At 40.8% G+C, this 23,300-nt stretch overlaps 1 protein-coding gene and 1 pseudogene across 6 annotated transcripts in view; both read left to right on the forward strand.

Moving 5' to 3' along the window:
- Positions 1-23,300, forward strand: part of LOC149167294 (protein ZINC INDUCED FACILITATOR-LIKE 1-like) — a 365,578-nt gene that overhangs the window by 216,998 nt on the left and 125,280 nt on the right. The gene's annotated exons all lie outside the window — the stretch shown is intronic.
- On the forward strand, positions 755-1,606 carry LOC149167295 (isoamylase 2, chloroplastic-like; annotated as a pseudogene).

The following is a 23,300-nucleotide window of genomic DNA, read 5'->3' on the forward strand; positions in this document are numbered from 1 at the left end:
TGAAAGTATAGTCAGATGGCACTGATGCAGTGAACATGCAGCTTGATGCGTAGCAATTGTACCTTCTGTTAGACTCCGTCTCATTTCAGAGATTGATTCGTCTTCAAAACAGGGTTTTGAAGAAGAAATCATTAATGTGTTGTTTTAGATTATGTAATTTGTTCTTCAGCTCTTCAACTGGCAGCGACTTCAACTTGCAAGTGTTGTGCTGGCGTGCTGGCCATGATGATTCTGGGCCTAGCGCTTCTTCCTCCAAAGGCTTGTGTTGTGACAGAATGCGGTCTTATAATCCACACATTGCTAGTCTGCTATATTGAGAATCGATTATTTACCTATACTAGCATCTATTACTTTGGTTTTAATGATGCTGTTGCTACTCTGGATGCTATTGTGAAAGCATATCCTGCTGCTGCCTCATGTTTCATCTCACGAAGGGTTTTCCAATGAAGATAATCGAGAATTTCTTTCTGCCTTGGCAAATATATATAATTTTCTGCTGCCATTATTAAAGAATGGTTTTACTTTGACAATGGATAATGCCCTCAAGCTGTCAGTTCTTGTTTTGGTATTCTGCACCAAGTTCTAAAAGGACATGTTGGCGCTTACTGGATAGGCGGTGCTCTATCGAAGAGAATTACTGAACCTGGTTTCCATTTGAAGATGGGTCTGTCCGTGGTGCTTGGGAGAAGATTGGAACTATTGTCAATATACTGCAAAGTAATTCACATCAACAGTTTCAAGTCGACTAGCTAAATTTTGATGGTGTGGTTGTGAGCTCTCTTGAAGCAAAAGTCATAAACTCTAGCCTCATGCAGGAACCTTTTAGAATGGTACCTGTCATATGGATCATTCATGAGGATACATTAGGAAAGCGTCTAAGGATTTATGCTTCAGACACACACAGAACCATTATCAGCAACTGGAAGTCTGCATTTGAGAGAGCTAATGTGGTTGTTTTTTCAGACTATGCTATGGCGATGATGTATTCTGTATTTAATTCTGGCAACTTCTTTGTTATCCCTGGCTCCCCAAAGGAAACATGGGAGGTGAAGCATTTTATGGCATTGAACAGGAAAAAGGACTTGCTATCCAAATTACGCTTCAAATCTGATGATTTTGTAATTGTAGTTGTTGAAAGTCAATTTTCTTACACAGGTGTATGGAGGGAGCATGCACTGGTAATGCAAGCTACCATGCATTTAAATGACAGGAAACCCTTTAATTGGGATGCTCTGAAAACTGAATTTGCTGTTCACACTATTCAGTTTATTGGATTTCTTAGTTCCTTCCGCACCCGTCGAAAAGATTTGCTTCAGCGTAAAACTTTTGCGAAGATTGAAAATCTGAACTGGCATGGACCTAATCCAGATCAACTCTAGGTGATTTGTACATTGCTTTCAACTCTCAGCAAGCGTCAGTCAGTGCTACCCTGCCTCAACTTCCTGATGGAATGTTATGGCACCGTTTGGTTGATACAAGTCTTCCATTTCCAAAAACTTTCTCAATGGAAGGGACAGCTACTGATATGTTGGGAATAAGCTTTTTCGCTTACCAAATGCCGCCCCATAGCCGTGTTCTGTTTGAAGCTCGTTCAACTAAAGAATGAAATTGATCTGTGGATTCTGTTGTCAAAGGATGAAGACAATCAATAGACAGTTTGGTTTTTGTACGGAACTGTAAATGATATGGATTACATGTCTTGCGCAGCCTTCTATGTCTTTGTCATGGAATATTGCTTGAGTCTCAGGATAAATTTCATTCGGGCAGCATTACCTCTACTCTAGCAGACAGGTTGAGTGGTTTGTCATCACAATTGCCTAAAAAACAAAAACAAAACTAAGACATCATTGCGGGCTTTTTCTAAATCTGTTGAAGTTTGTTGCAAGTTGCAGTTCTGCGATCCATGGGGACCGCTATGCATTTATGGAATATATGGTTGCAGGCGAAGTTAGCATAGGTTTCAAAACAGTCTCTAGTGGTCGGTTCTGGAAATTCTCGGTCAATTGCGTTTCATTATTTGAGGCCTAGAAAAGGATTTTTGTTCGATGTTTTTGTTATCCTCCCTTTGCCTCAGATGGTTCATCTATTGCATATCTTAACCGTGTTCCTAAAAATGAATATTATCCAGGCCACTATTTTATTTCGACAGCATCTTTCGATGACATTGATGAAAGCGTGTATGATGGGTTGATAGTTCCTGGAGGAAGGGCATCCGAGTACCTAGCTCTAAATGAATCTGTTCTTAAATTGGTCAAGCGGTCTTCTGATTCAAACAAGCCCATTGCTTCTATCTGTCGTGGGCAATTGATTCTTGCTGGTGCAGGTATATTGAAAGAGAAAACATGTACTGCATATCCAGCTGTAAAGCCTGATACATTGCTTTCTGGCGGTGAATGGTCAGAGCCAGAACCTATAAATACGCCATTTTACTTAAGTTGGGAGGGGAAATTTCTCCAAATATTCTGTGATAACATATATCAGATATCCACTTTGTGTGTATGGCATGAACTGCAGAAATTCTCATGCTAAAGTTGGAAATCATTAGAAGCTTCTGAAGACTACAAGCTTTTCTAGTATACCCAATTGCCTCATTTTAAGGAGTTATTTTCTTCTCCCGGGATGTCGACTGCATGAAAATCTTTGCATTTCTAAAACGGGAACGTGCCTTCAACAGAAACACTTGTCATGACATTTTGAGGGAGAATAAAAGTCAAAAGCCAAATAATTATCCCAGCACAGAAATCGAATTACTTAGTCTATTCTGGGTCCTCACACTGAAGCGGTTAGGCAAGCAAAGGCGATTATGCGGATGAATAGTGGCAATTATGAATGGCTGGATATGTATGCGCTGATCTTCAGGAACCGATTTACTATTTCAAGACCTTAGTTAGTGATTTAAAGGTAGCTGCGCTCCAGCTGTTATTCCATGTGTCGGACATCGTAGGATTTTTAGGGAGATGCTGTTTTATTTTAGAATAGATGAACGCTCCTTTCTAATTTTTTGAAATTGCAGTTCAAACAGCGCCCGGATGGTGGGTCGATCTGTTGTTTTTGTTTTAGAATAGTTTATAAAAATAATCATTTGTAATTAAAGGGAGGTCAGAGAGAGAAGAAGTTTTTCTGAGCGCTGAGTGCTGGAACAGAGCTTTCATTGTACAGTTTTTGGCAGAGAATTTAATGGAATTTCACAGCTCTGTTTGCTGAGATTCATGTGGTATGTTGATTTAGCATAAGTTTTCCCTTTGTCTCATATGTAAACTGTTATGTTTCATTCACCTCATGATCATATCTAATTGAGCAAATGAAGTGTTTAGGTAGGAATTCATAGTATTGTATGCTCCTCCTATAAATTTGCTCATATTCAATGTTTTCTCCTGTTTAAGGAGGATTCAAAGTATTATTTGCCCTCCTTAGCTCCTCACCAGTCTTGCCATCCCATTTAAAATCTAGATTTGGTGTTAAATTGCTTGCCTACCTTGCCTCAGTTGATAATCTGTGTAGTCATTATATTTCTCTGTTCAAGCTGTGATTTTGCCCATGCAGCCCAGAAAAGCCCCGTCATTTAATTAAAAACCCCAAGCAAACCTTCCTATATCAATTTACTAGCCTAAGATCTTTATTCCTAATTGGGTCAGCTCATCCTATTGAAAGATCTACCGAATCTGACCCGAGAGAGCCTTCTCATACCTCGTAGGGCTAGCTACGAGGTGAAATGGTTTGATGTAGCCTTGAAGGTTTACCTTCCTCAGCCTAGGGTGAAATCTCAAGCGCTAACATAGTGGTGACCATACTGGGGAGAACAAATTTGTTATTTGCTCATTGTTGTGTTTGTTTCATAAGTCTTAGACGGAGCCTGAAGTTACGCCAGGAGCCTTCGAAAACGCTCTTGTTTTACATCAACGTAAGTAGATAAACGCTGCTTCAGTCAATCTCCGTGAGCTTGTGAATACGACCACTTCGATTGCATTTTACCCCAGTACATGTATCAAATTCAGATCTGATGCTGATGGTGGACAGCAGTCAGACACTTATGCAGGCTGAACCATTCACCCGGCGACTCCAACTCGATCCAGACATTCCAGTGCCTGTTGATTCACTCATGCAATGGTAGGGTATGTGGCAAACCCTGCACTGTGTGAAGCTCTAAATGAATTTAGAGAAAGCTTAGTGGATATTGAAATTAATGAAGAAGTTTTAAGTTTTTTCCTTCAATGTTTGAAATCTCCGAATTATCATCCTAGCGTCTGTGAGTTACTTGTTGAAAGAATCGAGAAGGAGATTCAAGATTTAGATGAGCAGATCCAGTCTTATGATTTCCAAGACCCTAAAAAGTTCTTGGAAATCCTTCTTCCTTCACAACAAGAAATAACAGAATCGCCTACAGATGTTTATATTGACAATGTGCAGCTGGAGGTATGCATTGCAGAGTTGGGGCAGCCAACAGAGTCCGGTGTCCGTGATCCTATTGCGGCATACATGGGCACATTTTTCAGTTTGATTGATAAATCAGGCTGTATTTTCCGTGACCAGGGTCATTATGTGCATGAAGGGTTGCCAGCAACTACATCTGTGACTTTGTGGAAGCATTCTCGAGCTACATCATTTTCAGGTCTACTTGCATGGTTAATTTGGCATTTTAGTATTACCTGATCTAGTGTTTGTACAGCAAAGTAGGGTAGCTTTGTAAATAAATAAGCAGCCATAAGGGCAGCATCTGGTTTTAGTTTGCTTGAAAATTGTTTGAGTTCAGTTTCAGTTTGAAAATTAAGTCAAGAGTTGTGTTGATGATGACTCCATTGCCCAATGGGTGGAGGCACTGTCTGCTCTCCCAAAGTTCTGCGGTTCTTGGCACCTCCAGGAAGCTGCAGCTGCCATCCCAAATGGAGCCAATGTTAGACTCCGTCTCATGTCAGAGATTGATTCTTCTTCAAAACAGGGTTTTGAAGAAGAAATCATTAATGTGTTGTTTTAGATTATGTAATTTGTTCTTCAGCTCTTCAACTGGCAGCGACTTCAACTTGCAAGTGTTGTGCTGGCCATGATGATTCTGGGCCTAGCGCTTCTTCCTCCAAAGGCTTGTGTTGTGACAGAATGCGGTCTTATAATCCACACATTGCTAGTCTGCTATATTGAGAATCGATTATTTACCTATACTAGCATCTATTACTTTGGTTTTAATGATGCTGTTGCTACTCTGGATGCTATTGTGAAAGCATATCCTGCTGCTGCCTCATGTTTCATCTCACGAAGGGTTTTCCAATGAAGATAATCGAGAATTTCTTTCTGCCTTGGCAAATATATATAATTTTCTGCTGCCATTATTAAAGAATGGTTTTACTTTGACAATGGATAATGCCCTCAAGCTGTCAGTTCTTGTTTTGGTATTCTGCACCAAGTTCTAAAAGGACATGTTGGCGCTTACTGGATAGGCGGTGCTCTATCGAAGAGAATTACTGAACCTGGTTTCCATTTGAAGATGGGTCTGTCCGTGGTGCTTGGGAGAAGATTGGAACTATTGTCAATATACTGCAAAGTAATTCACATCAACAGTTTCAAGTCAACTAGCTAAATTTTGATGGTGTGGTTGTGAGCTCTCTTGAAGCAAAAGTCATAAACTCTAGCCTCATGCAGGAACCTTTTAGAATGGTACCTGTCATATGGATCATTCATGAGGATACATTAGGAAAGCGTCTAAGGATTTATGCTTCAGACACACACAGAACCATTATCAGCAACTGGAAGTCTGCATTTGAGAGAGTTAATGTGGTTGTTTTTTCAGACTATGCTATGGCGATGATGTATTCTGTATTTAATTCTGGCAACTTCTTTGTTATCCCTGGCTCCCCAAAGGAAACATGGGAGGTGAAGCATTTTATGGCATTGAACAGGAAAAAGGACTTGCTATCCAAATTACGCTTCAAATCTGATGATTTTGTAATTGTAGTTGTTGAAAGTCAATTTTCTTACACAGGTATATGGAGGGAGCATGCACTGGTAATGCAAGCTACCATGCATTTAAATGACAGGAAACCCTTTAATTGGGATGCTCTGAAAACTGAATTTGTTGTTCACACTATTCAGTTTATTGGATTTCTTAGTTCCTTCCGCACCCGTCGAAAAGATTTGCTTCAGCGTAAAACTTTTGCGAAGATTGAAAATCTGAACTGGCATGGACCTAATCCAGATCAACTCTAGGTGATTTGTACATTGCTTTCAACTCTCAGCAAGCGTCAGTCAGTGCTACCCTGCCTCAACTTCCTGATGGAATGTTATGGCACCGTTTGGTTGATACAAGTCTTCCATTTCCAGAAACTTTCTCAATGGAAGGGACAGCTACTGATATGTTGGGAATAAGCTTTTTCGCTTACCAAATGCCGCCCCATAGCCGTGTTCTGTTTGAAGCTCGTTCAACTAAAGAATGAAATTGATCTGTGGATTCTGTTGTCAAAGGATGAAGACAATCAATAGACAGTTTGGTTTTTGTACGGAACTGTAAATGATATGGATTACATGTCTTGCGCAGCCTTCTATGTCTTTGTCATGGAATATTGCTTGAGTCTCAGGATAAATTTCATTCGGGCAGCATTACCTCTACTCTAGCAGACAGGTTGAGTGGTTTGTCATCACAATTGCCTAAAAAACAAAAACAAAACTAAGACATCATTGCGGGCTTTTTCTAAATCTGTTGAAGTTTGTTGCAAGTTGCAGTTCTGCGATCCATGGGGACTGCTATGCATTTATGGAATATATGGTTGCAGGCGAAGTTAGCATAGGTTTCAAAACAGTCTCTAGTGGTCGGTTCTGGAAATTCTCGGTCAATTGCGTTTCATTATTTGAGGCCTAGAAAAGGATTTTTGTTCGATGTTTTTGTTATCCTCCCTTTGCCTCAGATGGTTCATCTATTGCATATCTTAACCGTGTTCCTAAAAATGAATATTATCCAGGCCACTATTTTATTTCGACAGCATCTTTCGATGACATTGATGCAAGCGTGTATGATGGGTTGATAGTTCCTGGAGGAAGGGCATCCGAGTACCTAGCTCTAAATGAATCTGTTCTTAAATTGGTCAAGCGGTCTTCTGATTCAAACAAGCCCATTGCTTCTATCTGTCGTGGGCAATTGATTCTTGCTGGTGCAGGTATATTGAAAGAGAAAACATGTACTGCGTATCCAGCTGTAAAGCCTGATACATTGCTTTCTGGCGGTGAATGGTCAGAGCCGGAACCTATAAATACGCCATTTTACTTAAGTTGGGAGGGGAAATTTCTCCAAATATTCTGTGATAACATATATCAGATATCCACTTTGTGTGTATGGCATGAACTGCAGAAATTCTCATGCTAAAGTTGGAAATCATTAGAAGCTTCTGAAGACTACAAGCTTTTCTAGTATACCCAATTGCCTCATTTTAAGGAGTTATTTTCTTCTCCCGGGATGTCGACTGCATGCAAATCTTTGCATTTCTAAAACGGGAACGTGCCTTCAACAGAAACACTTGTCATGACATTTTGAGGGAGAATAAAAGTCAAAAGCCAAATAATTATCCCAGCACAGAAATCGAATTACTTAGTCTATTCTGGGTCCTCACACTGAAGCGGTTAGGCAAGCAAAGGCGATTATGCGGATGAATAGTGGCAATTATGAATGGCTGGATATGTATGCGCTGATCTTCAGGAACCGATTTACTATTTCAAGACCTCAGTTAGCGATTTAAAGGTAGCTGCGCTCTAGCTATTATTCCATGTGTCGGACATCGTAGGATTTTTAGGGAGATGCTGTTTTATTTTAGAATAGATGAACGCTCCTTTCTAATTTTTTGAAATTGCAGTTCAAACAGCGCCCGGATGGTGGGTCGATCTGTTGTTTTTGTTTTAGAATAGTTTATAAAAATAATCATTTGTAATTCAAGGGAGGTCAGAGAGAGAAGAAGTTTTTCTGAGCGCTGAGTGCTGGAACAGAGCTTTCATTGTACAGTTTTTGGCAGAGAATTTAATGGAATTTCACAGCTCTGTTTGCTGAGATTCATGTGGTATGTTGATTTAGCATAAGTTTTCCCTTTGTCTCATATGTAAACTGTTATGTTTCATTCACCTCATGATCATATCTAATTGAGCAAATGAAGTGTTTAGGTAGGAATTCATAGTATTGTATGCTCCTCCTATAAATTTGCTCATATTCAATGTTTTCTTCTGTTTAAGGAGGATTCAAAGTATTATTTGCCCTCCTTAGCTCCTCACCAGTCTTGCCATCCCATTTAAAATCTAGATTTGGTGTTAAATTGCTTGCCTACCTTGCCTCAGTTGATAATCTGTGTAGTCATTATATTTCTCTGTTCAAGCTGTGATTTTGCCCATGCAGCCCAGAAAAGCCCCGTCATTTAATTAAAAACCCCAAGCAAACCTTCCTATATCAATTTACTAGCCTAAGATCTTTATTCCTAATTGGGTCAGCTCATCCTATTGAAAGATCTACCGAATCTGACCCGAGAGAGCCTTCTCGTAGGGCTAGCTACGAGGTGAAATGGTTTGATGTAGCCTTGAAGGTTTACCTTCCTCAGCCTAGGGTGAAATCTCAAGCGCTAACACCTTCGAACAAATCCGATGGGACTTGCGTGCGCTCTCACTGTATGCATAAATTAACATCAGGTCATGGATACAACATGCGGAGAGGGTCTGTAGACTAATTCGTTGCTCAGCGTTGACTTAGTGATGACTGATGAAGCCACCATCGTAAAATGCTTCCTGTTGTCATTATTGGATGGTTTATGTAGCGACGTGCACTGCTGACATTTTTACATACACAGAGGGCCAAGGTTCGTGCTGAATAGAGTTTGGTTGATGATAAACGCTAGTGAAGTGATACAACAAGGGGAACATTCAATATTTTCATAGTCGTGAGCCACTCACTGTTATTATTTGCAAAGTCGTGAGCTGAATGAAAAAATTATTCATTGGGTCATTCCTTGGACCGAATTCATCAGAAGTCGCCCATATTACTATTGAAAGAACGATCACTGCAGGGAGTCGTTGTCTCTGAAGGAGATTGAAATAATCAATTGGACCGTCGGTTGTCCAGTCGTTCTGAGATAACTTGCATCTTTTGGAGGTTGCATTTCCTGCTGAAGCCGAGTTCGGGGAAACACACTTGTTGCTACAACCAAGGATGTGGGCTACCATTCCTTGTCGGGCGTATTTTTGTCCCCACAGAGGGCCGACATTACCTGTTGGCTGGGTTGTGTGTCATTATAGTGGAGCGTGGACACAGTGGAAGTCTTGTGTCAGTGGGGACAACTCGATTATTCGTTGTAGCTTATTATTGAGCAGGAGACAAGTTCTAGTTACCAATGTAGATTACTTATTCTGCAGAGATTCATCCTTGTTGGGTCAAGTGTAAGAGACTGTTGCTGACAGGACTGAAGGATGTATTAGCTCACTATAGGAGCTGGGGGAAAAAATGAGTTGGTTGTGCGTTCACATCAGCATATAAAAGGAGTTCTGTAGCACAACAGTGTGTCAAATCGAAGGGGTCAAAGTCATTCTTCTTTGCTGTTATGCATTTCAAGGTGCAGTCTTGAGTTGAAGCTTCACTGCAATTCACATGACTAGGTTTCAATATCTCTGTAACTCACTGTATTTTCCTAAGTTTATGTCACTATATGGCAATCCTTACTCAGAAACTTAAAATTGTACCCACAGTGAGGAATGTTTCTCCGAGTTTGCTTTAAGTTTGTCCAACTACATGGGAATGATATTTATATATGCCAATTGAGACAAAATTATAAAACATTCATCTACAATGGTTGTCATTCAAACTATTTGAAGACTACAAGAACTCAGAAATTTATAGGGTGCAAATCAAATTGTTTCCTTAGTCTGAAGACCATTCGTTCCCCAAGCGTTGTAGTATGGTTGTAAAATTTGGTTTTTGTTGCAAGAGTCCATAAATATTGTTGTCCAGTTTCAGCTGATGTTGCCATAACAATTGTATGGTAGTAACCCCTATATATTCATACCCAGGCCCTGTAAAAGTAAGGACTAAGGTCTGTAAGGATTTGAAATAGCGCTTGAGAGTTGACAATGATGGTTAGTATGGGCGAGGGTCACTACTACTAGCATTGTTATTATAGTTGTGTTGGGTAGTGTATTGCTAATGTATGTGGGGATACTGGTTGTGTCTTGTATTGTTGTAGCTTTTTACACATTGTTTTAGCCTTTGCATAATTATGGAGTATTTAAAAAGCCTCCTAAACCAACACAACAACACTTTAGTGGGCTACAATATGGACCAGCAAAAGCAAAACAACAAACCCTTCTCAAAGGGAGTTCATGCCATCCTTCAACAAGAACAACCAAGGGATATGTAGAAAGAGATGGAGATTGGACACAAAATATTTTCACTTGGGACAGATTTGAAGCACATGAGTGTCACATGGAAAATCCTCTTCAAACTTGATGAACTAGATGACTTCCTTTCCAAAGTCTAATAGTTATAGGGGAAGAAGTTGATGTAGGCTTTGAAACCAGCCATGTTAGCTTTAATACATCCCAAGTTCTTGGAGGAACCTTGTGAAGGGATTAAACTTCCAGTGGCATCATGACTCAGTAACATTATGACGTTGACCGCACCTATAGCTCCTTACAATAATGTTGTTATGAGGAGAGTCTTCAGATTGGTAGTAGAAACTTTCCAGGACTTGGACCACAGTGCCGGCTCTACCTTTGGGAAGAAGCTTGAGATTTTAGAAGTTATGGCTATGACTAGGATTTATGAAATCATGTTTGATCTAGAGTGTGGTGGGTTGATCCTACAGATGTTCCAATGCCTCTTTAGCATTAAGAAACATAATCCTGACACACTCATAGCACATATGCAGTCCATCTTGTCATCATGTATGAGAGGTCGTGATACCATTTGTCTGCAGTTGCAGTTTCGATTGTTGTTTGTTTGGAGGAGAGAGCAATTGGTCTCAATTGCTGCTTATGAGCTAGCCGAAAGGTTAGTTGAGTAGAACATTGGGCTATTCAGGAGACAGTTGACCAGGGAGGAGCTACTCAGGTTTGGGGGATCATGCAGCAAGAATGAGATAAGAGGAAGGGACTTTGCTTTATTTGCAAGGGACCTTGGGGACCTGACCACTCATGTTTGAGTGACACCAAGGAGATGACAAAGGTAAAGCAGGAGGAGATTCCTTTTGACTTTCAAGGTGAGGATTCTTCTTTGGACGAGTCCATGGGTTCATACGATGATACCTCCAAGGAGCATGAGCAGTCATGTGGAGTTGATGATAGTAGCCCAGATATGCATCTATGTGTGGTAGAGGAATATGATGAGCAGTCAATTGTTCCCATGAGGGAAGGAGATCCGGGAGAAGATGAGCAACGGATGGTTCAGCATAGAGAGCACATAGAGGAGCATGAATCATGTAGAGTTGTTGATAGCGGGCCATATTCATGTGATGAGTAGATAGTGGGTCCTAGGAGAGACATCGAGGATGATGAGTCACCAGTGGTGATTCAGCATGAGCAGCATATGCTGGATCATGAGTCAGCTGAGGAGGAGGATGTGCACAGTATTCATGGTGAGCCTTCTAGGGAGGGCGAGTTGGAGGTTCATTTTGAACCTGTGATGGTGGAGGATGAGTAGCCTGTGAAAATTCCTTAAACCCGGGAATTCCTACTGTAGCATTGATGATATTTTTCCTACTTGTTAGATTTACATGAACAAGTTATTTGCAGTTTCCTACGACAAACATCGAAATACATACACTACAACCTACAACAATTTAATAATATGTCGATTTAAGAAACTGAACAATAGAGAAAGAGACAACACAATTGACATAGTTATTTTTGGACAAACGTCCATGAAAAACCCAATGTGGGAAAACCGGTGCAGTAGATCTGAGGGTTTTTATTATTGTGTAGTAGTAAATTATGAATACATCTCTGGAAGCCTTCCTGACAATCTAGTTACAAAGAATAATCTTGACGGAGATATTTGTGAGATTACCTCACACTATCATTGGGAATCTTGGTTGATCCATCCCCAAAATGATAGCCACTAACTTTTCTGGCTGCCTCTACATTGCCTCTACGCAGTGTCTACGTCAGTCCAACATGAAGCTCATAGGGGACAACGTCAATCCTCTGGCTAGTCGATTTGCTACCCAGGTGATTCAATTTCTACCTCCTGGTCTCAAACCCTGGCTCCCGACTTCTGAAACTCAAATTCCCTCTGCAAATTTTGGACTCCCTCTTGGCTTCTGTGTTGCCCCTACGTGGCTATGAGTCAACCCGTCTGGCTTAGCGATGCCACTGCTAGATCTCCCTCTGGCTTCTCTGCTCAGTATCCTCCGACTGAGAAATATTTCCCTTCAAATACTATCCTTGCCCCTCACTGCAAAAGCTCACTTCGAATTTCTCTTCCGGCAGCGACTTTCTTCAGAAATTCGATCTTCTGAACTCTCTGTGTCTTCCAAATGGCCCTCAATCTTCCTTAAATAGTCTCCTCGTTGACATTCAATAACCCAGATTAGAAGCTAATCAATGGCAAGATCATTTCTGCTTGATCCTTGTCTTCTTCTAGAAGTTACACCCACAGTTAGATTAATACCCATTAATTATTTTAATTTCCTAAGTTTAGACTTAGGGACCCATTAAAAATAATTATCTTAATAAAACTGTTTCTGGGTGGAATTTCCCAAAACACTTTTTGGGTTCTTTGGAATACATGTGCCCAAGCCTCCCTGCAAAATTTGAGACTTAGAGAACATCCGATGCTACTAGAAATCAACACTCCCTCTTAGCGAGTAATGTGCTCTAGCAATGCCTCCCATTGAAGCATCACTCTGACTTCATAACATCGTCCTCTGTGTTGCCGATGTTTGACATGCCGTCTATCAACCACTGTGCAAATGTTGCATCTGTACTGCTGTTGACGCTGCCACTGTCAACATTTTATCCGTACTACAACCCAGGGTTGTGGGGGACCACCCCGCCCCCCCATACTCCTACTCCCAATTCGTGCTCTGGGCGGGAGCGAGTCGGGAGCGCGCTTGCGGCAAAAAAAACCGCTCCTTGGTTTTTCGGGAGCATTTAGTCTTTTTTGCAAAAAACAATTTGCAGTAATATTCCAAATGCAATTTTTTTTCAAAGAAACAAATAAGTTTTGAGTGGGGTAGCCAAATGATCAAGCCTACGGCCCTAGTATTGATATGTGATTCATGGTAATGTTAAATTCTTAAAGTAAAAGTGACATTTAACATTACTTAAATTTTTAATATTACCATGAAATGACTCTGGATGTTTGAGAGTGGTTCCGACCTCATTGGATTTCATATGGAGAAAGTAGAATTTTAGATTTCATTCAAAATCCACCAAACTTATCAGTTTTTCAGGATTTCATGATTGGTGGGATTGCAATGTTTCCATTGGATTTTGTCATGTATTAGGGTATGGAACTCGTATTTAATCAAGAGCACCAATCCCTCTATGTACATTGATGTTAGTGACATTGGTTGTCGAAATCCTCTATCATGACCCTCCTAAAAATGTACGCATCACTCAAACAAAATCTTGGCTTGACATGCTATGCTTTTTCTATCTTATGGTAATGCTTAGAGGGTGGTATTAATGACAAAGATCTCTATACAGATCCAGAGGTGATGACAAAGATACCTTTGGATATTAATGCTTAGAGGGTGATATTAATGACAAAGATCCCGATTTTCCCACAAGACTAAAAAATTAGACATTTCTCGCAGCGGCAACAGGCCCAATCATTAGCAATAGATAATAGATTTACTTGTCTTTTCTAGTTTCTAGTAGTTTTTATAACTATTGACTCTTTCATATTTATTATGATATTTTTTGTAAACAATATATGACAATTTAAGTTTGAAGTTTGGTGTCATGTTCCAAATCAGAAATTTTTGGAACAAGCTAAAGTTCAATCTAAAGAACAATGCTAGACTGGGGTCTCAGCCTCTAGAATTTTGGCCCAACAATAGCATCCTTGGAATTACCATGATTTAGACCCACAACTGGCCAAAATAATGCTTTGATACCACTGTAATGTACCAGGCAATACTTCAAATAATTTAAAGGATAATTTCAACAATTTCAAGCAAATGTTTCCGAGAGTGTTTTTTTAGAGGAGGGAGCTGTCGCTCCTGGTCGCTCCCTCCTCTGAAAAGATGCTCCTGTCCAAAAAAGGTGCGTGGCCTAGAGGGAGGGCGACGACCGATGGTGGAGGAGGAGAGAGGAAAGGGAGGGAAAGGGGAGGGGGAAAGCATAAATAGACCCTCCCTGCTCCCCATTATTCACTTCATCCATTGAGAGCAAGAGGAGCAAGAGAGTTTGGAGCTTGGAGGAGCTTGAGGAGATTGCAAGGGGAGCTTGGAGCTTGGGATTGAAGGCCAAAGATGTAGGATCTACACTCTAATCTAGCATTTTTTTATGTTCATTGCTAAATAAATAAAAAATAAATTTCTCTATTTCCCATTCCCATTCCTCCAATTTTTTGTAGACTCAAAAATTCAAAGTTCAGACATCATGGTTATATGGCTTGGCATTTTCTTCTTCTTGGTTCATTTTTTGGTTATTATGGTGTTGGAGAGTAGGAGGAGGGGATGAAAAATTGGGTTATAGTGGATTTGATGAAAACCTCAGAGAGGAGTACCTTGGTGAGGAGGAAGAGAGTGAACATGATTCAGCGCAAAAAAGTAAACAAGACCAAACCCCATCGTGGAAATATGTTTCTAGGCTTGAAGGAGGGAAATGGGGTGGAACCACTAAATTTGAATGCCCCCATTGCAACAAAACTTACACAGGTTCATACACTCGTGCCAGAAGGTACCTCTGTGGGAAAAGGTCATGGGATGAAGATAAACCAATAGGAATCAAAACTTGTGCAAGTGTGTCAACAACAGATAGGGCCAAATACATAAGGGAAGAGGAGGAAGCCCAATACAAATATAAAAAATCAAAGGGTTTCTTTGAACATAGCTCACAATCACATCAACATGCATAAAGAACTCCTTTAACACCCTCCCATGGCAGTGGATATGGAGGCATAGGACCAAACATCTCTTTAAGGCGTAGAACCATATTAGATTTCCTTGATGAAGGGTGTAGGAATGATGTGGATTAAAAAATTTACCGGTTTCTCTATGCATGTGGTATACCATTCAATGTTCTTCACTCACATTATTGGCATGAAATGGTTTCTTCCATAAATGATGCCCCTAAAGGATACAAGATCCTTGGGTATGACAGGGCTAGAACCATTGGACTTGATCATGAAAAAGTAAAACTATCACATTCTTTGGGTAGAATGACAAATTTTTGGACTGAGCATGGGGTGTCCATTGTATTTGATGGATGGTCAAATGTAAAAGGCAAGCCATAAACAAGTGTTCTTGTTGTGTCTGTTAGTGGTGCTATCTTTCTTTCAGCATATGATTACTTAGAGAAGTTCAAGACCGGCATCAACATTGTAAAATCATTACTTGAAACAATTGAATGTATTGGGCCATACAATGTCATCCAAGCAATCACTAATAACGTTGCTAATTGTAAGGCAGTGGGAGCAATTATTGAGGATAAATACCACAACATATTTTTGTTTGGGTGTTTGGTTCACACAGTGAACCGTTTGATGAATGATATTATTAAGAACAAAAACCAACAATACAAATGGATTGGTGATTTGTACAAGCGAGGCAAACAAATGATAAAATTTATTACAAATCATAGCAATACCCATGGGTTTTTCTACAGTCACCTAAGATTGGAGTTGTTGAAGATTGAGAAGACTAGATTTGCTAGCTATTACCTCACCTTCAGGTAGCTTTTGAAGGTAAGAGAGTCGTTGGCTAGCATGGTATCAAGTCCACACTGGCAGGTATTAAAGGAAAGGGCTACAAATGCAACTGGCAAGCAAGGTTTTCAACAAGTGGAGGAGACCGCTCTTGATGGTCAATTTTGGGCACGTGTGAGGCAAGTATTGGAATTCACCAAGCCCATTTATAGCATGATACGTTTTGCAGATACAGATAAACCAGTGATTGGGGAGGTGTATGAGGAAATTGATACCATGTTGGGGCAAATAAAAGATATTGTTCAGAAAGATGATCCCAACTTGTATACACTGATTTACAATTGTGTGTGTACATGGTGGAATAAACTTAATGTTCCACTACATGACTTGGCATATATCCTTATGCCAAAATACTACTCTCCTCATTGGTTGGGCCAACCTGCACCTAGGGGTGGGGTTAGGGTCAAACCCCAGATAGATCCAAAGGTATCTACAGGATATATGCAAGCATTAGACAAGTTGGTACCTGATAGGGAGGAGTGTGCTAATATGCGTCTTGAATTAAGAAGATACTTCAGTTGCATTGGTTTGTTTGGTTCTTTGCATGCAATGGAAGATAGAGACAGATTTGATGCTCTCACATGGTGGGAAGCATATGGCGGCATGGGATTTTTGCCAAAATTGGCCAAAAAAGTTCTCACGGGATGTAAATACTTCTTCTGCAGAGAGGTGTTGGAGCACCTACAGCTTCATACATAATGTGAGAAGAAACAGACTCAATGAAAAATGGGCAGAAAGCTTGGTTTATGTGCACTACAACTTGAGGTTATTGAGTCATTATTGTGATCAGGCTTATGAGGATCCAAGATATAAAATTTTTGGGACAACCATTCAGAGGACGATAATTTGGAGGATGGAACTATACATCTTGAAGAATTGGAAGTAGAACTTATGAGAGATGAAGATGAAGCAACAACAACGATGCCACCCCCACCATCCAGTAGCAGTGCCAGTGGTCGAGTTCCAAGTCTTGTTCCTTTTTTGTCGCCGCCTCCATGTACATCCTCACGTGGAGGGCATGTGTCTTCTGCTTCTGGTCGTGGGACTGTGTAGGAGGAGATTCCTAGAAGACCACCACGACCTGCTCAGAAATTAGAAATTTCTCGTGGCAAGAGGAAGCTGTAGATAATAGATATAGTTTTCTTTTCTAGTTTCTATTAGTTTTAATAACTGTTGACTGTGTCATATTTATTAAGATATTTTTTGTAAACAATATATGACAATTTAAGTTTGAATTTTGAAGTTGGCAATTATAACTCATTGGTAATGAATTATGAATATGATGCTTCGTGAAAGTTGAAAGTTGTTTCTTTTCATGTTAGATATTCTTTGTTGTAATGGTTACACTTAGCTTACAAGTACAACTTTGGTGGTCAATTATGATAAATGTTATATATTGAATTTTGAAAGCTTAAAACTTTAAGATTGATGAATCATGAGACTCAATATGTTGTATGTTACTAACTTGTGGACGTGGTTGATGAAGATTATAACTTCTAGATGATTGTTGTTATATGGTTCAATCTATGTTTTTATGTTTTTTATATGTAATTCATAATTATATATGCTTTTGTTGACATATATGCATCAAAATATAACAAATATAAAATATATATATATATATATATATATTATAAAAAAACGCTCCCAGAATCGCTCCCAAACTAGGAGCTTCTGAAAATGTCGCTCCTGCTCCCACTTCCCGTTTTCACTCCCGTTCCCAAGTAACCTTGGTCCTGGCACTTCAGTTAATTCGGCACCTCTACTACAACCGTCTCTATGAAACTCAAAATTGGAGATTGTTACCTTACTTTCCCAACCAACAAATCACTCCGGAAATGCCAAGTTTCCTCTGCAAACACTAACTCGGCCTTCCTCTGCAAACTCGCACTCCTTTGTCTACAACTCGCATTAGATCCTGCACCCCACATTGGATCCTGTATATCGCACTGGCAACTGAGAAATGCTTCCAGAATTTGTTTCGACGAATGTACTATCTCTCTCCGTCTTGCAAAGCTATTCACACTTCCTCCGACAAATAGGCCCAGCAACTGGAAATGAATTTACTACTTAAGATCTGCGAATTGGGTAAACTGGCTTTTTGATTTGCTTGCTTTGACCCTCTTTCTGTAGATAAATTGGCCTTTCTCTGACATTGAGAATACTTGGAGAAATGAAACCCTCGTGTGTTTTTCTCTTCCTTGCCCTATGTTAATCTGTTGTTGCAAAATCACTACACCAAATCTGCTCTGTGAAATATCTGATCTTCTCGCCAGAACCCCTTTCTGGCGACCTTTACTGCCTACTGTTGCTGCTCTGAGACAAATCAAACTTTTCCTCCAACCTAGACTAGAAATCGATTTGTTGTCTCTCCCGCAATTCGCACTACCTAGCTAGGCCTGCGCAGATCAGAAATTTTGTGCTCAGATCTGCCTTTGAACTACACAAATCTCTCTTCCTTCGCTTCTAGAGCCTATGATCTGATCTTTGCTTCTTTGATACCATGTGAAAATTCCTTGAATGCAACAATTGGATATTTATCTTCTAACTGTTAGCAGTTTATTTGTCTTCTGAATTAATATTTGGCAAATAATGATAAATTCACTATTGCATTCTTCACAATAAAAATGTTGCAAAAATATAAAATAAGGAATTGAGAAATAGATGCACACACAAAAATTGACACTGTTATTTTTGGACAATTGTCCTTGGAAAAACCCCGAACGGAAAACCAATGCAGCAAATGAGGGTTTTTTATTATTATCTTCAGCAAATTCAAGAGTACAATGATCTGCTTAGCAATCTAGCAAAGCTATGACAATCTTCTACTGGCAAAAGAATCTGGAAGACACCCTTTGTCTCCCTGTGTAACTGATTCGACCTCTCGTAGCCACTCGTACCCCTATCTGGAATTTGTGATTCCTGATGGAATGTGCAAATATGGCTGTGGAAAAATTGTACAACCCTAGAATCGCCTCCAGGTAAGTCATCTAGCATACCCTCTTCCTCTGAAACCTACTTGCTTTGCCTTCGGTACATTGATCCGACTATTGATTTGGGGTAGCATCGAATGTGCTCTAAGCCTCAAATTTTGCAGGGAGGCTTCGGCATAAGTATTCCAAAGAACCCAAAAAGAGTTTTGGGGAATTCCACCCATAAGTGATTTTATTAAAATAATTAATATTTTTAATGGAGTTCCTAAGTGTAAACTTAGGAAAATTAAAATATTAATGGGTATTAATCTAATCAGGGGTGAAACTTTTAGAAAAAGCCATGGATCAAGTGAAAAAGATCTGAGCCTTTGATTAAGATGTAATCTAGGCCGTTAGTTGTCCAACAGGAAGATATAAGAAGGGGCCTGAGAGTCATTTGGAAAACACATAGAGAGATTGAAAAAATCGATTTTTTGAAGTGAGAAGTTCTCAGGAGGAAAATTGATTGAGGATATCTTGCAGCAGAGGGGCAGTGAGAATCCAGGAGAAGGATTTTCTGGAGAGTACAAGGTGGAGGGAGGAAAGAAAGACATCCAGAAGAAGGTTGACGCTGGCCTACGCAGTGCTGACACAAAGGCAATGCAATTAGTGAGGGGAAGTCGAGTCTTTGCTGAGGGAATTTGAAGTTCAGTTGCCCGAAGCTAGGGTGTGAGTCTGGGAGGTAGGAAGGTCGATTTCTCAGCGAGTAGAGGATCCAGAGTAGAGAGACAGCGTAGTACCCAGGAGGGGTGACGCAGAAACTTCCCAAGGTGACACAGTTCTGCGTAGAAGCCACACAGAGGGTGACACAAAGCCTCCAGAGCTGAAGAATCAATCACTGATTCTCCAGTGACAGGGTGAGATGATTTCACCAGTCTTTTGTCCAGTATTTCCTCTGTAAAGGATTGCTAGTTGAGCATCCTAGATTTGTACTCAGGATTTTCTCCTGCATAATAATAAACCCTCAGAGATGTTGCACCAGTTTTCCCGCATTGGGTCTTTTCGGGGACTATTTGTCCAAAAATAACTGTCCTATGTGTTGCATTGTTCTTTGTTGCTCAGTATTTTGTTTCCGTAAATATATTAATTAAGTGAAGGTTGCAGATGTATTTACTTCGAAATTTACCATAGAAGACAATAAATAACTTGTATGATTTAATCAAGCAGGAGAAGTAACATCAGTTTGTTGTAGTAGGGATTCCTGTTGAGGAATCTTCACATGGTATCAGAGCTAGTGCAGGAGAAACAAGAGGAGCAGAAACAAAAACCCCAGCGCTGAGCAGAAGGAAAAGTCGAAAATCTACAGGAGGCAGCAAGTCGAAACCCCAAAGGGTCTGCGCAGTTCTAGCCGTAGGATCGAAAATTCGAGGTAGTCTCTCTCTCCAAGTGAGTTGACGGAGAGAAAAGAGCTTCCAGTTCAAATTTTTGCAGTGGCAGAGGGAGCAGTGCTGAGCCTCAGCGTGAGGAACAGTTGGTGGACGTAGATTTTTCAGTAGGAAGCTTTGCCAGGCTGAAAAGAGGTCAGAAGAAAGAAGCAACAGAGCATGGTGAGGGAATACTTGCTCAGTGATTTCTTGCCGAGGAAATCAACATTTTTCAATTGTTGAGCAGCAAAGGAGCAACAACTTACCATCTTCATCAGGGAGTGCGTAAGTCATCCCAGGACCTACGCAATAGGGAGAAAGAGGGATTTTTTCAACAATTTTCGAAGGAGATGGCAACCAGTGGCTTGAGGGATCAGGATAGGTTGGATGGGGCTTCCAACTATGCCATCTGGAACGATAGGATGACCTCCCTGCTAAATGAGCATGCCCTTAAGATGTACGTTGACAATGTGGTGGTTGAACCTACAGATGTAGATCTGCTGAAAAAGTACAAAGCTAAGATGGCTAAGGCAAAAAGGATGATCCTGGATGCAGTCAATGTTCACTTGGTGTGCCACGTTGCAAGCAAAGGGACAACTAAGGAAATGTGGGATTCCTTGGCCACATTGTATCAGGGAACTTCCGAGTAGCGGAAGATGTACTTGGAGTAGAAGCTGAGATCTGCACAGATGCAGAAGGGGGAGCGAGTAGATCCGTTCCTTACGAAACTGAAGGAGACCTGTGATGAGCTGTCCATTGCGGGACATACTCCTCAAGACTCGGAGTTAGTGAGACTGGCTCTAAATTCCGTCTCAAATGATTATTAGATCTTTGTCTAGAGTATCTTGGGCAGGGCAACATTGCCAAATTAGGACAAGATGTGGGCAGCTTTGAAACAAGAAGAGTTGAGGAGAGACCTGTTCAAGGTAAAACTTGACAGGAGCAATAGCAGCAGTGGGTCGAAGCCCAAAGTAGAGGAGGAGGATAATGCAGTCCTTGTATCCCAGGGGCAGCAGTGGCAACAGAGACGAAAGAAGGACATCTCCAAGGTGAAGTGCTTCAGATGTGGTGAGATGGATCACTATGCATCGTAGTGTCCTTTGAAGAAAAAGGACAAGGATGAGAAGCATGATCTGAAGGTTGTAGCCGCAAAGATCGACAAGGAAGAGTTTGCCATGACAGCAGAGATACCTCTAGGAGGGAGGTGGGCTGATATAGAGTTGTATTCGGGAGGACTGCAGATGGGCAGGATCCTTGAGGAGACCACCTCTTAGATTGTCACCTTGCTGCGGGAGTCCATGATTAGGAATAGCGGGATGGTGGAGTTTCCCTTGGTGCCATGGAGTGTTGATTCGTCAGATGCAGTGGCTAGGAGAGCCAAAGACTGAGCAGCGTAGAGCAAAGAGGCAGTAGTGCGAGGTGGCACAGTGAGGAGCTTCAATAGTGCAGTGGCTTCACAGGCAGAATGGGACTAGCTGCAGTCAGGATATCATCATCAGGGAGTATCCACTGGATACTTGTCCAGTTTTCGGTGTTTTCAGTTGCTTCTCTCAGCAATTGAGTTGCATTGTTAGCAGTGGTAGTGCTAGCAGCATAGTAGATGCAGCGTTTGAGAGGGAGTTGCAGTACAAATGAAGCATTGGCAGTGGCAGCGTCAAAAGAAGAAGTACAGTAGTAGCAACAATGCAGTGGTTGGTGGACAGTACGTCAGACATCAGCAGTGTAGAGAAGATGTTTCAGAGTCAGAGAAGTATGCAGAGAGGCAGTGTATTGCTAGAGCACATTCCTCGCTAAGAGGGAGTGTTGATTTGTGGTAGCATCAAATGTACTCTAAGCCTCAAATTTTGCAGGGAGGCTTGGGCATAGATATTCCAAAGAGCCATAAAGAGTTTTGGGAAATTCCACCCATAACTGATTTTATTACAATAATTAATATTTTAATGGGGTTCCTAAGTCTAAACTTAGGAAAATTAAAATATTAATGGGTATTAATCTAATCAGGGGTGAAACTTCTAGAAAAGGCCACAGATCAAGTCAAAATGATCTGAGCCTTTGATTAATATGTAATATAGGTCATTGGTTGTCCAACAAGAAGATATAAGAAGGGCCCTGAGGGTCATTTGGAAAACACAGAGAGATTGAGAAAATCGATTTTCTGAAGTGAGAAGTTCTCAGGAGGAAAATAGATTGAGGAGATCTTGCAGCGGAGGGGCAGTGAGAATCTTGAAGATGGAATTTCCAGAGAGTACAAGGCTGAGGGAGGACAGAAAGACGTCCAGAAGAAGGTTGACATTGGCCTACGCAGTGCTGATGCAGAGGCAATGCAGTCAGTGAGGGGAAGTTGAGTTTCTGCTGAGGGAATTCAAAGTTCAGTTGCCTGAAACCAGGGTGTGAGTCTGGGAGGCAGGAAAGTCGATTTCTTAGCCAGTAGAGGATCCAGAGCAGAGAGGTAGCGTAGTACCTAGGAGGGGTGACGCAAAAGCTTCCCAGGGTGATGCAGTTCTGTGCAGAAGCCACGCAGAGGGTGACACAGAGCCTCCAAAGCTGAAGGATCAGTCATTAATTCTCCAGTGACAGGGTGAGATGGTTTCACCAGTATTTTGTCCAGTATTTCCTCTGTAAAGGATTGCTAGTTGAGCATCCTAGATTTGTACTTAGAATTTTCTCCTACATAATAATAAACCCTCAGAGCTGCTGCAGTGGTTTTCTCGCATTGGGTTTTACCGGGGACTATTTGTCCAAAAATAACTGTCCTATGTGTTACATTGTTATTTCTTGCTCAATATTTTGTTTCTGCAAATATATTAATTAAGTGAATGCTGCAGATGTATTTACTTCGAAATTTACCATAGAAGACAGTAAATAACTTGTATGATTTAATCAAGTAGGAGAAGTAACATCAGTTTGCTGTAGTAGAGATTCCTGTTGAGGAATCATCACACCAACAACTGGAAACTAAAACATGGCTCCTTCGGCAACTTGCACTGGGTAAACTAGCTAACTTGCACTGCTATATTTGGCCTCCTTTGTAGATGAACTTGACCTCCTCTTTACTGTTTCCCGGACACTGGAAAATGCTAAGGA

The sequence above is a fragment of the Pinus tabuliformis genome, chromosome 5_1 (genome assembly GCF_031772625.1).
Source record: "Pinus tabuliformis cultivar Carrire ecotype Pingquan chromosome 5_1, CPIR1, whole genome shotgun sequence".
Classification (NCBI taxonomy): domain Eukaryota; kingdom Viridiplantae; phylum Streptophyta; class Pinopsida; order Pinales; family Pinaceae; genus Pinus; species Pinus tabuliformis.